The 13,980-nt window shown below is 39.9% G+C and overlaps 1 protein-coding gene across 6 annotated transcripts in view; it reads left to right on the top strand.

The window, feature by feature from the left end:
* Positions 1–7,668: 7,668 nt before the first annotated feature.
* The window catches only part of LOC132008405 (leucine-rich repeat-containing protein 4C), a 1,212,627-nt gene continuing 1,206,315 nt past the window's right edge, over positions 7,669–13,980 (top strand). For all 6 annotated transcript variants that reach the window (XR_009401630.1, XR_009401629.1, XR_009401631.1 and 3 more), the window contains exon 1: positions 7,669–8,466. The gene's annotated coding sequence lies outside the window, so the exon portion shown is untranslated. The remainder of the gene's footprint in view (positions 8,467–13,980) is intronic.

The following is a 13,980-nucleotide window of genomic DNA, read 5'->3' as shown; positions in this document are numbered from 1 at the left end:
ATTTCCATAAATGGAAACTATAATATCTGAGATAAGAGTCTACTACATGGGATTAATAGCATATCTGATGCTACAGAAGAAATATTAGTGTACTTGCAGACTTAGCAATAAAAAACTAAGTGAAACAAACAGGGGCACCTGGGTGACTCAGTGGGTTAAAGCCTCTGCCTTCAGCTCAGGTCATGATCTCAGGGTCCTGGGATTGAGCCTCATCAGGCTTTCTGCTCAGCAGAGAGCCTGCCCCCCCCCCCCAACTCTGCCTTCCTCTCTGCCTACTTGTGATCTCTGTCAAATAAATAAATAAAATCTTAAAAAAGAAAAAACAAACAAAAAACTAAGTGAAACAAAGAAAAAAACCAAAAGACGAAGAAAAATAGGGTGTTGGTGAGGTATGAGACAACATCAAGTGCAAGCTACCTAATATTCATGTAAATTGGAATCATTAAAGGGGGGAGCAGAAAAACTGTATGAAGAAGTAATGCCTAAAGTTTTTCCAGTTTTGATGAAAATCAGAAATTTACAAATTCAAGAGACTTAGTGAAACCTAAGCAGGAGAAATCCCTGAAGAAAACCACCACAAAGTGTATCATAGTCAAATTACTTAAAAAAATAATAATAATCTAAATATAGCTAGAGTAAAAAGGACCATTATGTACAGAGGGCAATAACAGCAGGCTTGTTCTGAAACAATGAAGCAAGAAAACCATGGATCAAAAATTTTTTTGAGATTTTATTTATTTATTTATTTATTTAAGAGAGAGAGAAAATGAGAACACGAGTGCAAGGCAGGGAGGGACAACAAGCAGACTAGAGCCTAAAGCAGGGCTCTGTCTTCCAATACCTGAGGTCATGACCTGAGCTGATATCACGAGTCCAACACTTATCCACCTGAGCCACCAAAGTGCCCCTCAAAAGGTTTTTTTAGACATACCAAAGCTAAACTAATTTGTCACCAGTGACTCCAAAATATATTAAAGAAGTCCTTCCAGGAGGACAATGATACCAGATAAAAATGCATATTAAGATATATTGTTGAATTCTATTTTCTATTTTTTAATTAAAAATGAACATGTTAAGGAGAGACTTGGAAGATACAAAAAAGACTCAAAATGAATTTCCATAAATGGAAACTATAGTATCTGAGATAAGAGAGTGTACTACATGGGATTAATAACTGCATATCTGAATGAGAGCACTGGTTAGAAGGGTAATTATGATATGTAGGTAAATATGAATGCTTTTATTTTAAAATTTTAAAGTTGTATTACAAGATTGACTGACTTTAAAGAAATATATATCAATTTATCATTGGGTTTATAACAAAGGTGAAAATAAATGTATGACAGTAATAGCACAAAGTCCAGAAGAGTGGAAATTAATGTGTATTATTTTATATTTATAGTGTAATTATATATATATATATGATGTATATATATAGTGTAGTGATTATTATATATATGAAGTGGGGCAATATTACTTGATGGTAGGCTCTAACTTAAAGGTATATAATGTAAATTCTAAAGCAACTTATCTTCAAAAAGGGAAATAAATAAGAAAACAAGTTTAGAAAATAAACCAATGAGATAAAATGAAATTATTAAAAATATTAAATCCAAAAAAGGTAGACAAAGAAGTAAATGGAAAGAAAGAAAAGATGAAATATGTAAAGCAGAAGTGGCAATACAGATTTTAACCAAATCTTATTAATAATCCCCATAAACTTAAATGGTTTAACCATCCCTAATTAAAAATCAGATATTGCCAGAGTGGTAAAAAAGCAAGGCATAAGTATATCTCGCCTAGAAGAAACTTGCATTAAATATAAAGACATAACTAGGTTAAATGTGAAAGGATGCCGAAGAAGATATACTGCTGGGGTACCTGGGTGGCTCAGTGGGTTAAGCCTTTGCCTTCGGCTCAGGTCATGATCCCAGGGTCCTGGGGTGGAGCCCTGCATCACATGGGGCTCTCTGCTCACCGGGGAGTCAGCTTCCTTCTCTCTCTGCCTGCCTCTGCCTACCTGTGATCTCTGTCAAATAAACAGATAAAATCTTAAAAAAAAAAATAAATAAATAAAAAGAAGATATGCTGCTAACACTAGTCCAGAAAGCTGAAGCAGCTATATTAATTTAGATAAAGTGTACTTCATAAAAAATGTAATACCACGGTTAAGGAGGGTCATTGCATAGAGATAAAGAGTTAATTCATCAGATGATACAGTAAATCTTCAACATTTATGTACCTAGGGACAGAGCTTCAAAATGCACAAAGCAAAACCAAATAAAAATTGATAAATAAATCCGCCATTGCAGTGAAGGATTTCAAAAGTAGAATAAGTAGACAGAAAATCACTAAGAGTGTAGACAAACTGAGTAACATTATCAAACAACTTGTCCTAATTGACATTTATAGAGCTCTTTACCTAACAGTGGCAGGACTTGCACAGCTTTTAAGAGCATGCAAACATTTACCAAATGAGGCCATAAAACGTGTTCATAAGTTTAACAGGTTTCAAATTAAACAAAAATGTTCTCTGATCACAATGGAATTAAATAATATTAGAAATCAGTAACAGAAAGATATCTGGAAAGTCTCCCAATATTCCTAAATTAAGTAACACACATAAATAAACCGTGGTTTAAAAACTATTTTGAATGAAGGAAAAATGAATCACGCATACCAGATTTTGTAGAATGCAGCCTAAGAAGTTTTTAGAGGCAAATATATTGCAGTAAAAGCTTGTGTTAGAAAATAATTATCTCAAGTCAGCGGCCTAAGCTTCTATTTTAAGTAGAAAAATAAGAGCAAATGAAATCCAAAGGAAATAGAAAATAAGAAATAAAGAGCAGAATTTAGTGAAGTTAAAAACAAAGGTAGAAAAGCGGTTGAACAAAGAGCTGGCTCATTGAGAAGGTCAGTAAAATTGATAAACTTCTAGCCAGACCGATTTAAAAAAAAGAGTGAATGCATGAATTTCCAATATGAGGAATGAGAGAGGCCGGTTCACTATAGATCCAGATATGAAAAGGATCAAGGAATTATTATGAATTAGCAAATAGCTAATACAGGAGTAACTTAATTAAACCACAGTCAACAGTCAATTTACACACAGGCTATTATTAATTTATTTAAGGCTGAAGTTAAAAAGAAGAGCTATGATCAGGGATATAATATATTAAGTTTCTGAGTTGTTAACATCCAACATATTTTTGTTAATATGAACAAAAAGTTATCTAGTACCTGGGATTCGAAGGGAACTGTGTTAGACTCTCCCCAGAGAACAAAAAGACAAAAAGAAGTCCTTTGAAGATGCACGTTATGTATATAAAATAATAAAGCACAAGTGTTCAGTGATATGGGCCAAATAACTGCTCTTTAGATTGAAGAGAGGGAGTAATTTTAAAGGTCCAGGCAGACATCTTGGAGAAATTGATCCAAATAGCTCAGCATTTACGGTAGAGTTACCTGAGATTGCAATTTCTGAGTGTAAATGAGAAGGTTAATATCTTGAGAAACACACAATAATATCCAAACCTTAATGGTTAAAACACTTTAAATAAAAGAGCCAAGCTAATTTAAAGATGTCATTAATAGAAAATTAACGAGTTAAAGAGATGGAATAATAGAATGTAATCTTTTCGACTGATAAACTAATTCAGAACACTTGGATTGCAGACAAACAAATTTTCCAATAAACCAAGGAGGGAACTGATACTCTATTAAGTTCCTGTTCTTATGTTATTATTTTTTTTAGATTTTATTTATTTATTTGACAGAAAGAGAGAGGGATCACAGGTGGGTGGGCAGAGAGGCAGGCAGAGAGAGAGGGAGAAGCAAGCATTCTCCCCCCTGAGCAGAGAGCGGGACTCGGACTCAGGACTTGTTCCCAGGACCCTGAGATCATGACCCAAGCCAAAGGCCCAGGCATAATGATTGAGCCACCCAGGTGCCCCTTAAGGTTTTTTAAGTGGTGTTTCTTTCTTTTTTAAAGATTTTATCTCTTTATTTTTCAGCGAGAGACAGTGTGCGGTCACAAGCAGTGGGGTGCAAAAGCGGAAGGTGGGGCAGAGGGAGAAGCAGTCTCCCCAGTGATCAGGGAGTCCTACTGGGGACTATGGGGACTCGATCCCAGGACCCTGAGATCATGATCCCAGCAGAAGGCAGACGCTTAACTGACTGAGCCACCCAGGCAGCCTGGAGGAAATTTAATTTTAAACAGAAATCAGATTTGAAAGAAACTTTTTATCAACTTTAGTATAACTGTCCAAGCTAATCTAGAATCTCACGATGCTGGATGAACAACAGTGGGCAAGCAGGGAGCTGTTTAAGTTCATAAATCCCTCATTCGCGATTTAACACATTTCTTCAAGAGACCCAGGAAAATGTGCCTGAAACTGATGCCCTGTGATTGTTGGAGGAGGTCATGGAGAGGACATGACCTCCAGTTGACCCGGGCGCTGAATCGGGGCAATCTCAGACTCCCCAACCCCTCCCCCATCCTTGTAATATACCATCACATGGTCCCCACAGCTGTAGCCATCTCAAGGGCATAGCCTCGAGACACGAGAGCACCTGCGTGGCATATGACACATCTGAACCCAGTGAAGGCCTCTATATAAACTTTCAGGACTCTGGCCTGCCCGGTGTGGGGATCTACTCTTCCTGTGGTCGCTGAGACAAGCCTGGTAAGTTCCTGTTTGTGAAAACTGCTACCTGCCTTGTTGGTGCGGTCTGCCTCTATTCTCCGGTCTCTCCTTTTCTTCTGTGTTCATGTGTGGGGGCCAGTCTGAGGTCCCCCCCCCCCCCCGTCCCGGGGAAACTCCTGCGGTTTCAAAAGAAAGAAAGAAAGGTGGTTGCATTATTGGTATCTGTTTACCAGGCAGAAGTGTTTATTGAATACGTAACAATTGGTGAGGTTTGATATCTAGACACCCATTTACAAACAGCCATCTGAGTTAAAATGATAATGTGATGTGATCAGTTGTGGAATTGTTGAATTTGGAACTATCCTCATTACCTGGGGTCTTTTCTTGCGTCTTTAAGCATTTTCATGTTGGTGCTTGGTGGTCTCCTTGGGTTCATAGCAAGTCTTGATGGGGAAGCAGTAAACTGTCATCTGATTTTCTTTCTAATATGCTGTTCGGGTCAAAGTAATCTCAGACAGTTAATCGAGGAAGCAATGTCTTTGTTTACATGAGTTTTGGAGCACATGGATAATTGCATAAATGTATTTGTGTGTATAATAAACTTTAAAAAGTGGTCCTGGGGCGCCTGGGTGGCTCAGTGGGTTAAAGCCTCTGCCTTTGGCTCAGGTCATGATGCCGATCCTGGGATAGAGCCAGGCATGCATCGGGCTCTCTGCTCAGCAGGGAGCCTGCTTCCTCGTCTCTCTCTGCCTGCCTCTCTGCCTACTTGTGATCTCTATCTGTCAAATAAATAATAAATAAAATCTTAAAAAAAAAAAGTGGTACAGAGTTACTCAACTGTAGGTTTACAAAAACAAGATCAAAATAACTATTTGTAAAATAAATTTACAAATACCTCCACGTCAAAAGAACTGATTAAATGGTTCTACTACTTTTATCCGTGGCTCACAAAATGACCAAGCTAATATGGTAAGAAACAAACATCAACTTTATAAGACACATGCAGTAAGTACTTCTAGATCACTTATTATGTGTCAGGAAATATGCCAAGCCCATATTAAATATTAATGCATTCCAGTCCCCACAATAATCCTATTATGTATGGAATACTTTCCTGCTTCAAAAATTAGGAAGAGAACAGGAGGGAATCTGAGGGAGACATTGTGGAGACTAACCATCTGCTATAAGGAAGACCTAAAATTTGAACCTAGGTCTGCCTGCACTCCCAATGCCCAAACTTTGAAGACCTCTTTGTATTGGCATCTGGGCTAATTAAGGCTGGGATTTAGTTGGTACTCGTCAATTATATTAAATAAAAGCTAAGAGGATATGCTAGGTTTTTAAAGCCTTTCACACTGTAACATACGTGGGATTGTTGATCACTCATAATTCTTTGTGTATTTTGTCTATATGCTGTTTATTAATAATGTTCAACTTCCAAACATGAATAATTCCTTTAATAAGATATGATCAAGATGAAACAGAATTGTTTTTAGATGGAAGCCTTAAACATTCTATATTGATGTTTCATTATCAGATTTTTCCCCACCAATTTGTGCTGAAGTTTAATCTAGTAGTTGCTCTGTTACAAACAAGGAGATTTTTCCATGCTACATTTTATAGAAAAAAAAAAAATCCTAACCCCTAGAAAAGTTAGCAGCATATCTAATTTAGTGGCATAGTGTATATATATTTTCTTTCTAATATCTGTAACAGATGATGTAGAGTTTGTAAACTAGTGATTTGAGAGAGACATTTGGGGGAAATGCAAGGTGTTCTCCAAATAAAATCCTTATTTTCACCTTTAAGTTTTATAAAAATTTAGCATTTCAGATTAATTGATTAAAATCTGTTAAATTAGATTAAATGTTTGCAGTTGGTAAAATTCTTTCCCCTATATCCTCTCTTGTGACATCTGCTGACAATTCCTGGTATTGCATTGCTCCATAATTCATCCTTATCTGCCTTTTCCAACTGTCCAAGACTTAAATATTCCGATAATACCAGTTTAATTCACCTTAAGGAACTTAGTGCATATCCTTGACTAAAGAAGAGGTATTGTAATATGAGACCCAATTCTAGAAGAGAAATGAGGCCTCCAGAGGCCGAGGAATTATTCACTTAACATATTCATATATTTTCTCTCCTTGCTTGTCACTAAAAGAGATATCCTACATTTTTCCCCCTGAAAATCCCAAACTGCTTCCATGAAAGAACATTAAATGGAGTAATATTTACTATGGACCGTCATCAACCAATCCCCCTAATGACATCATGGCACTCAGATATTCTCCACAATATGACTGCTATGTGGTTAAAAAACTGCATCAGAGTAAAACTGTGAAGGGATAGAGTCTAAACCTATATTAAACATGAATGAACTGTACCTAGATCCCCGCACACATCGGTGCATGGCTATAAAACTGAAAGCATGAGCAAACTTTTTATATTATCAGGAATCCATTTATCCATAGTCCCATCAGTCAAATTCAGATACTTGTTGCCAGCTCCAAGATTTATAGGCTAGAGCTGGTTTTTGAAATTGCTTTGTATTTCCATTGAACAGCCAGGGCAGCAGCATGTTAAAATTTTGCCTTGCTCTCCTTGGAGCCTATTTATAACGCTAATTTGTCTCCCTGGACATTTTTTACCCCCCTCTCTCATTCAAATGCTAGCTCTAGGCTCCCGAACATTACCCCCCCCCCCCCCCCCCTTTTTTTTAGCCTGAACAAAATACTGTCCTAGACAATGCCACTGCAGGACCGTGATGATTCCGATGATGATCTAGTCCTTCTAGGCAGGTTAGAGACCGTGTTGCCTTCTGGCTGGAGATGGATCCCCTGCCCTCCCCGCAGACAGGCAGGCACACACACAGAGCACGGGGAAGTACACATTTACTGTACTGCGTGCCCGCTGTCTTGAAGAACTGTAGCTAACCACCTTATTAGTATTCTTGCCTCCACCGTGTCTCACTTGCAGCATCAGAGGGCTGAGCAAAATGCAGTAGAACAGGGACAGACACAGCTCTGGCAGTCATCTCAATGCAGGCTGCCGGGTGTTGGGGGTGGGGGTTGCCGCACATGAAGATTAATAACCTTGCCGTAATCCGGGGCACCCGGCGAGCAGATACCTCTGCTGATTGACCTGCTCCCGGCTTGATGAATCTGCCCAGGGGAGAGGGATCCGGAATCTACCTGGTCCTGGCCCCCCCTCCCCCCCGATTTTGGATGTTCTTTTGATCCTACACCGATCTGGGAAGGTAACCGTGAGCCTTACCATCTGCAGCACACAGCAGCTATTGGAGGTTACTACTGACAGTTTTCATTACACTGGGGTGTGTGTGCGTGTGTGTCTGTGTGTGTGTGTGTGTGTGAGTGTGGGCGCCTGCTTTTGCGTGAAAGAGGATGTGCGAGTGTCCATGAGTGTGTGTGTGTGTGTTCGCGCGTGTGTTTGTGTGACAACCAAAGCAGGTATATTACCCTACAGTAGGAGATTTCAACAGCGTGAAAATATTCTCGGGGCACTTGGACTCACAGTGTGGAGCTCCCCAGCCTTCACAATCCCCTTCCTTCCCCACTCTCCCCCTTTCTCTTTTTGCCTTTGATGAGTTTTTGGCTTACTTTTTGGCGGAGTCTCTTGGACACGTTTTTGCTGGTGCTGGAAGATCAGATAAATGGAACCTTTGAAAACTGATTATTTTTCTCCTCTGTGACTTAAAAAACAAACAAACAAAAAACAAAGAAGAAGAAGATAGAGTAGTGCAAGATAAGCTAGAGGATTTTAAATTTTCCTTGGTGAACTTTGAGGATCCATAAAGAAGGTAAGTCACGGGACTCCTTAGATCTTGGTCCTTGTTTGCTTGCAATGTTTGTGCTTTCCTGTTTGTTTTCAGAAATCCTTATGCAGTTTATAAGTGCGGGTTTTAGAGCCTGTAATGCTCTGAAGAACTCAGTGTGTGGCATGTTGGGGCTATTTTCATGCCAAAGAGATTATTTCCATTTGTATAAGCATCCCCCATCCCTCTTCTCTTATTTATCTAACATTTTCACAGTGAATTCTGCTTCAGTGCAATCTGGGGGAAAAAAAAAAAAATTCCATCCTTCTCCCTCCCTGAAATACTCTCTAAATTTGGGGGGGGGGGATCAGAAAAGCAACGGTCAGAGGCTCTGAGTAAGAGGCAAAGTGTATCTGCTTAGAGATTGAGGGTGGGGGTTGGGGGGTGTAATCTGGACTTTTATGATAACTTAATAGTAGACTTTTTCCCCCCATGGTCCATACTTTATTCTGGAATAGTTAAATCTCTGGAGAGTAACGAATGTGTGGAATACAGAAAAGCTGTTTGAACAGCTCTTAATTGGAACAGATGAGAACAAAGTGGAAATTGTTTAGTATTTTGAACGTCCTTTTTTGCACGGATTCTCTCGCGATTGTATCTCATTAACCTTTCTGCATGCTCTGTCCCCTGATTAAGACTAGTGTCTCTCGTTTTGGAACATCCCCTTACCCTACGTGGTCCCTAGAGAAGGGAGTACAGTTACAGATTGCTCCTAATTGTCTACTCTTGGCTGTAAAAGCAAGCAGGCGGCATCAGAATTCAGGTGACTTTTGTCAAACATCTTCCCTAACTCTGTCCCTTTAGGGTTTCCTGGTGGTTAGCTGTACCTTTTATTTATTTATTTTCTTCCCCCTTTCCCTTTCCTTCAAAGTAAAATGTAGATAGTGTTTCACCTATTTCCATCCTGAGGTGACTTAATTAAAGCAAAGTAGCATTTCACTGTGTTAGCATCTGTGTTCCTGGAGCTGTATTTTTATCTCTGCCCTGGCATCACTTAGCTTCTCCCAAGAAGTAAGAATCCCTTATAAATGTATTTCTAAAATACTGAGCCCCCCAACTAGAAACAATAGAGCTTCATTCAGTCTTCCTCTGTCCGTACATGTGGATGGTTTATCCTAAAAGGAATGGTGAGATTTCATGGAATGTTGGCCAACTCAAACTGTTGCTGTGAACATTTTCATGGAAGAGCTGACAGGTACGTTAGCTAAAGAGGCAGAGGAGCGCACAGAGAGGTGTTTCTCCAAGTGGGGAGGTCTGTGTGTAGATAGGGAGATGATGCAAATTGTAACCTGAGCTTTCTTTGGAGACAGCTGGGGGTCAGAGACCTATTGGGTCATCCAGCTCCAGAGATGCTCCTATTCAAAACATTGAGACTATTTTCTCTAAAAGGGATTTCCCCCCAATCCTGAACTAAAAACCAAGAAAGAAAGAAAGAAAAAAAAGACTTAAAGATGAGCTTATACCCTGGTCTTGCCCCTGGACTATCTGTTCTGTCTATCTGATGTTTTTGCAAAGTGGTATGAAAGAAAGCATTTAAGGAGGGCCGATGTAAGAGGTAACGCCCCCCGCCCCCCACCCCCATCCCTCCAACCCCCAGCTGCCACTTCGTACCCTCGCTGCTCCTGGTGAAGATCCTCTGGGAAAACTCTCCCGTCAATAGTCCGTATAATGTATGATCTGTCATTCTTGTCAACTATTTCTGCTTAGGATATTTTCATCGGTTACTCAGAGACTCCAGTTACATTTCCTTTATCAAAAGGGGCTTAAAAAAAAATTTTTTTTTTAAATGACTTGAAACCTAGGAGAAACTCCAAATAAAATTTCATTTTCTTGGTGGAGCAAACAACCTAGGACTTGTGAAACCTAAAGGCAAATGTCCTGCATGTACCGGAAACACAGGGTACCCCTCTGAGGAGCTTGTAGAGAGCCCTGAGGCTCCCATGCTGGGGAGGTGGTGTGGGGAGGAGACGGGGAGGGGTTTGTGTCTGGGGAGAGTGGTTCCTCACACTCTGCCTCGACCATCCTCATTCCATAGGTTGGGCAGCTCCTCAGGAACCTGCAGCTTTGGGTAACCAGTGCCAGGTACAAGGGACAGTATGTTACATCTTCTATTTTGTGTGGGGACTGTTCTGCGTAAGGAGAAGCCCCTTGAAAAATGTCGTTCTTCAAGTTGGCAGTTGAATGCCTCTTCTTCCTGAGGCTATTTAATTCTGACTGCTTCTCCTCCCATTCATATTCTCACCCAGGATGGGTATATTTAGACTTGTGGTGTTGGTTTAAAGACAAAATTAATTGCAGATTATTCTCAACAGCGTCTTAAAAATAATAAGGATAACATCTTGGCTTTTGTGTGTTTGAGATTTAGTAATTGTAATGAGTGAATCTTCTAGCGATAGCAACACTTTCATTATCACTTATTTTCAGCTAATAATAGAAGTGGGGTACAAGCCAACTCAGGGTATGCTGATTTTCGTTTCTGCAATGAGCAAAGCCTCTCTTTGGTAGGTCAAGGTTTCCTGATGATGTTTGAGCAGTTGTAACTTTGCATCTTTAATAGCTTAGGTCGAGCAAAGGTACACAGCTTTCAATCAGAACAGGCTCCAGATCTATAACTTTCTTCTGTCTTTTTCCAGATTTGTTTTGTGATAGAGCTTTTTTTTTTTTTCCCCCTTGGTTTAACAGGGTTTGTTTTCTTACATAGTTCAGAAAAGAAAAAGAAAAGGGCTGGAGGGAACTTTTTTTTGTTTCAGGACAGGTAAGGTATCAGAGTTGCCAAGGAAAAGGCTGGAGTTCCCTAGAAGGAAAAAAAAATGCAGAGTTACTTATTTATTTTTTTTTCTATTGTAAAAGAATTAATTAGGAAAGGGATGCCTTGAGTTAATTTGGGGGAGAATAAAGAAAATTCCAATTCCTTCTCTATTTAGTTCCAGTCAGTTGGCCAGCCTTTCTGTGGATCCTTGCTTGCTCAAGTGAGCCAACCAGGCCCAACATTCTCCAGTGTTTCTATGTTTTTAAGACCCAGGGCACTTAACACATGAATGGCTCTTTCCTTCTGTAACAAACAGAGCTGACAGCTGGAAAGTCAGCTACTGAGGATCTTTAAAGGAAGCCAGAAAGCTCACCCCGGGAAACTAAAGAGAAAAAGGGAGCTCTTGCAGCTCTAGCCCCGGAGGTGGGTGAGGACCCGGTGGACTGAACTTGAAGTTTTGATTGCTGAGTCATTACAACAGCCTGGAGCTGTGTGTTAGCTCCACGGACAGATGCTGACTTTGGGGCTAATGCTAATAGAACAGGCTCCAGCATCCGCCTACAGCAGAAAGTGCACAGTCCTGGGATGAAGTAGATATGGTCTCTGATGACCCATGTGTGCTTGTCTACCTATGCTCTTGTTCTTGATCACTTAAAAACAACTTTTCATGGTTCCCCCATTGCATCGTGAAGGAAAAGATGGGTTAATTAAAGTGCAACTAGAACAGGGGCATTACAGTGGACTAAATCAATTCACATAATTATCTGAATCCCCATTTGGGACCACTCAACAGTCACAGATAGAAGAGGGGTTGTGGGGTGAGACGAGGGTTAGAGAAGAAAGGCCTTGGTTTGAGAATTAGGTGTCAGTCAAACATTGACAGTGCTGCTTGATGGTCAGTAAGTCCCTCAAAGTCTCAGAACTCTGATATCTTCCTATACAGTTTAGAAATGTACATCCCTAACTTAGAGTGTCCTCATGAGAATTATGGTGAAATAAAATGATCTGTGATTGCACATTGCTGTGGAAATGTAAGAGACTATGGTAATGATGACTTCAGATTTGTTCTAAGACTACAAAACAGTTTCTTCTATATGATTTTCAATTGATTAAAGAACTGATCTTCCTGATGGGTGGACAGTATTTGTGGTGTTAAAATTGGGGTGTTTCACAAGTGTGGCGACTGTACCTCATCTCAGGAACTTCTGTGGAACACTCTTGGTTGTGGATGTGTGTATGTGTGCACGCATGTGCATATGAGCTTACATACATGTGCCAGTAACTGACCAACCTATGGATGGTATAACTTCAGATTCATGAAAAATAGAAATGGGATGACCCTAAATGAGTGTTGAAACAAGGATAAAGAAAGACTTGGGCATTTAGCCTTTTCTCCGGGAATACCCAGATCATTACAGGGTTTGTGGGTTCTAGAAAACTCTAGTCCACAATGAGGCTGTTGGCTAGAATTTGAGTTAAACTTGGAAATTGTATCAATAGAATATTTATAACAACATAGGTCATGTTGATGATTGTCACACCAAGTTATGTTTGGGGGACAGATAGGCCAGGGCTAAAGGACTGAGCTAGAGATCATTTTGACAAGAAAACATGTTGGTGATGAGCACTGGCTTTGGAGTTGGACAGACTTGGGGATGGATATCTAATCTTTGGGAGCCTCAGTTATCTCATCTGTAAAACAGGGACAATCAGTCCTTCAATGAGCCTCCATGATGTATGAATAAATGAGCATATTTGCACTTAACTCTTGAATAATGTGGGGATTAGGAATGCTACCCTCTAGGTATTAGAAAAATCTCCTATAACTTTTGACTCCCCAAAACTTAATAGCCTCCTGTTGACCAGAAACCTTGCTGATAACATAGTAAATGAACATATTTTGTAATATGCAATATATACTGCATTACAATAAAGTTAGCAAGAGAAAAGAGAATGTGTTTAAGAAAAGCCTAGGGAAGGTCTATTTACTGCACTGTATGTAAAACACCCAGGTCTAAGTGGACCCGCACCTTTCAAACCTGTGTTGTTGAGGGGTCAATCGTATAGCACTTGGTAAAATCCTTAGCACAAAACTGGACCTTTATAAGTAGTTCACCTCTGTTCTCTCCCTCTTCCTTATCTGGCTTAAGAATTCGGAAGACCACTCTAATTTAGTATATTTATGTAACTTATGTGGGTAGGCAAAGCCCCAAATGTAATCTGAGAGCTAAGTAAAATGGGAGAGAGAGAACGATATTTCTGTAAATTAGCTCATTTCATGTACCATGATTTCATCCGATCCTTTCTCAGAGCAACCAAAGTGCCCTTTCCAGATGTCACCTCACTTATGCTCAGAACTTCCAAAATGATACTGAATGTAAGTAGCGAGAATCCTGTGCATCTGTCCATATGTGGTTGCAGAAACACAATTCACATGTCAGCAAGTGGTGTTAACACTGCTCTTTATCTAACATCTCGTTTTGTTCACAGCCAATGAAAGGATGCATGTTTATTAAACACCTACCAGGTATGAGCACTGCGATCACTGCTGTGGGGAATCTAGAAGGCTTCTCCCTGTTCCTGCTTCTTTGCTGCAATTCCTGCATTTGTTTGCTGGAATTACATGCTGCAGTTCTAAGGCTATCCCCTGGAATCAGGACTTGATAGAACCGCATTAAGATTGCCCTGCACGAAGATGACCTCTGCGGGGCTGTGTCATTGTGTGTGACCTTTATTTAGTTCAAAAACAT

Source organism: Mustela nigripes, unplaced genomic scaffold (assembly GCF_022355385.1).
Source record: "Mustela nigripes isolate SB6536 unplaced genomic scaffold, MUSNIG.SB6536 HiC_scaffold_148, whole genome shotgun sequence".
NCBI lineage: Eukaryota > Metazoa > Chordata > Mammalia > Carnivora > Mustelidae > Mustela > Mustela nigripes.
Note: the sequence above shows the minus strand (reverse complement) of the source record. Positions and strands in the feature narration are given on the sequence as shown.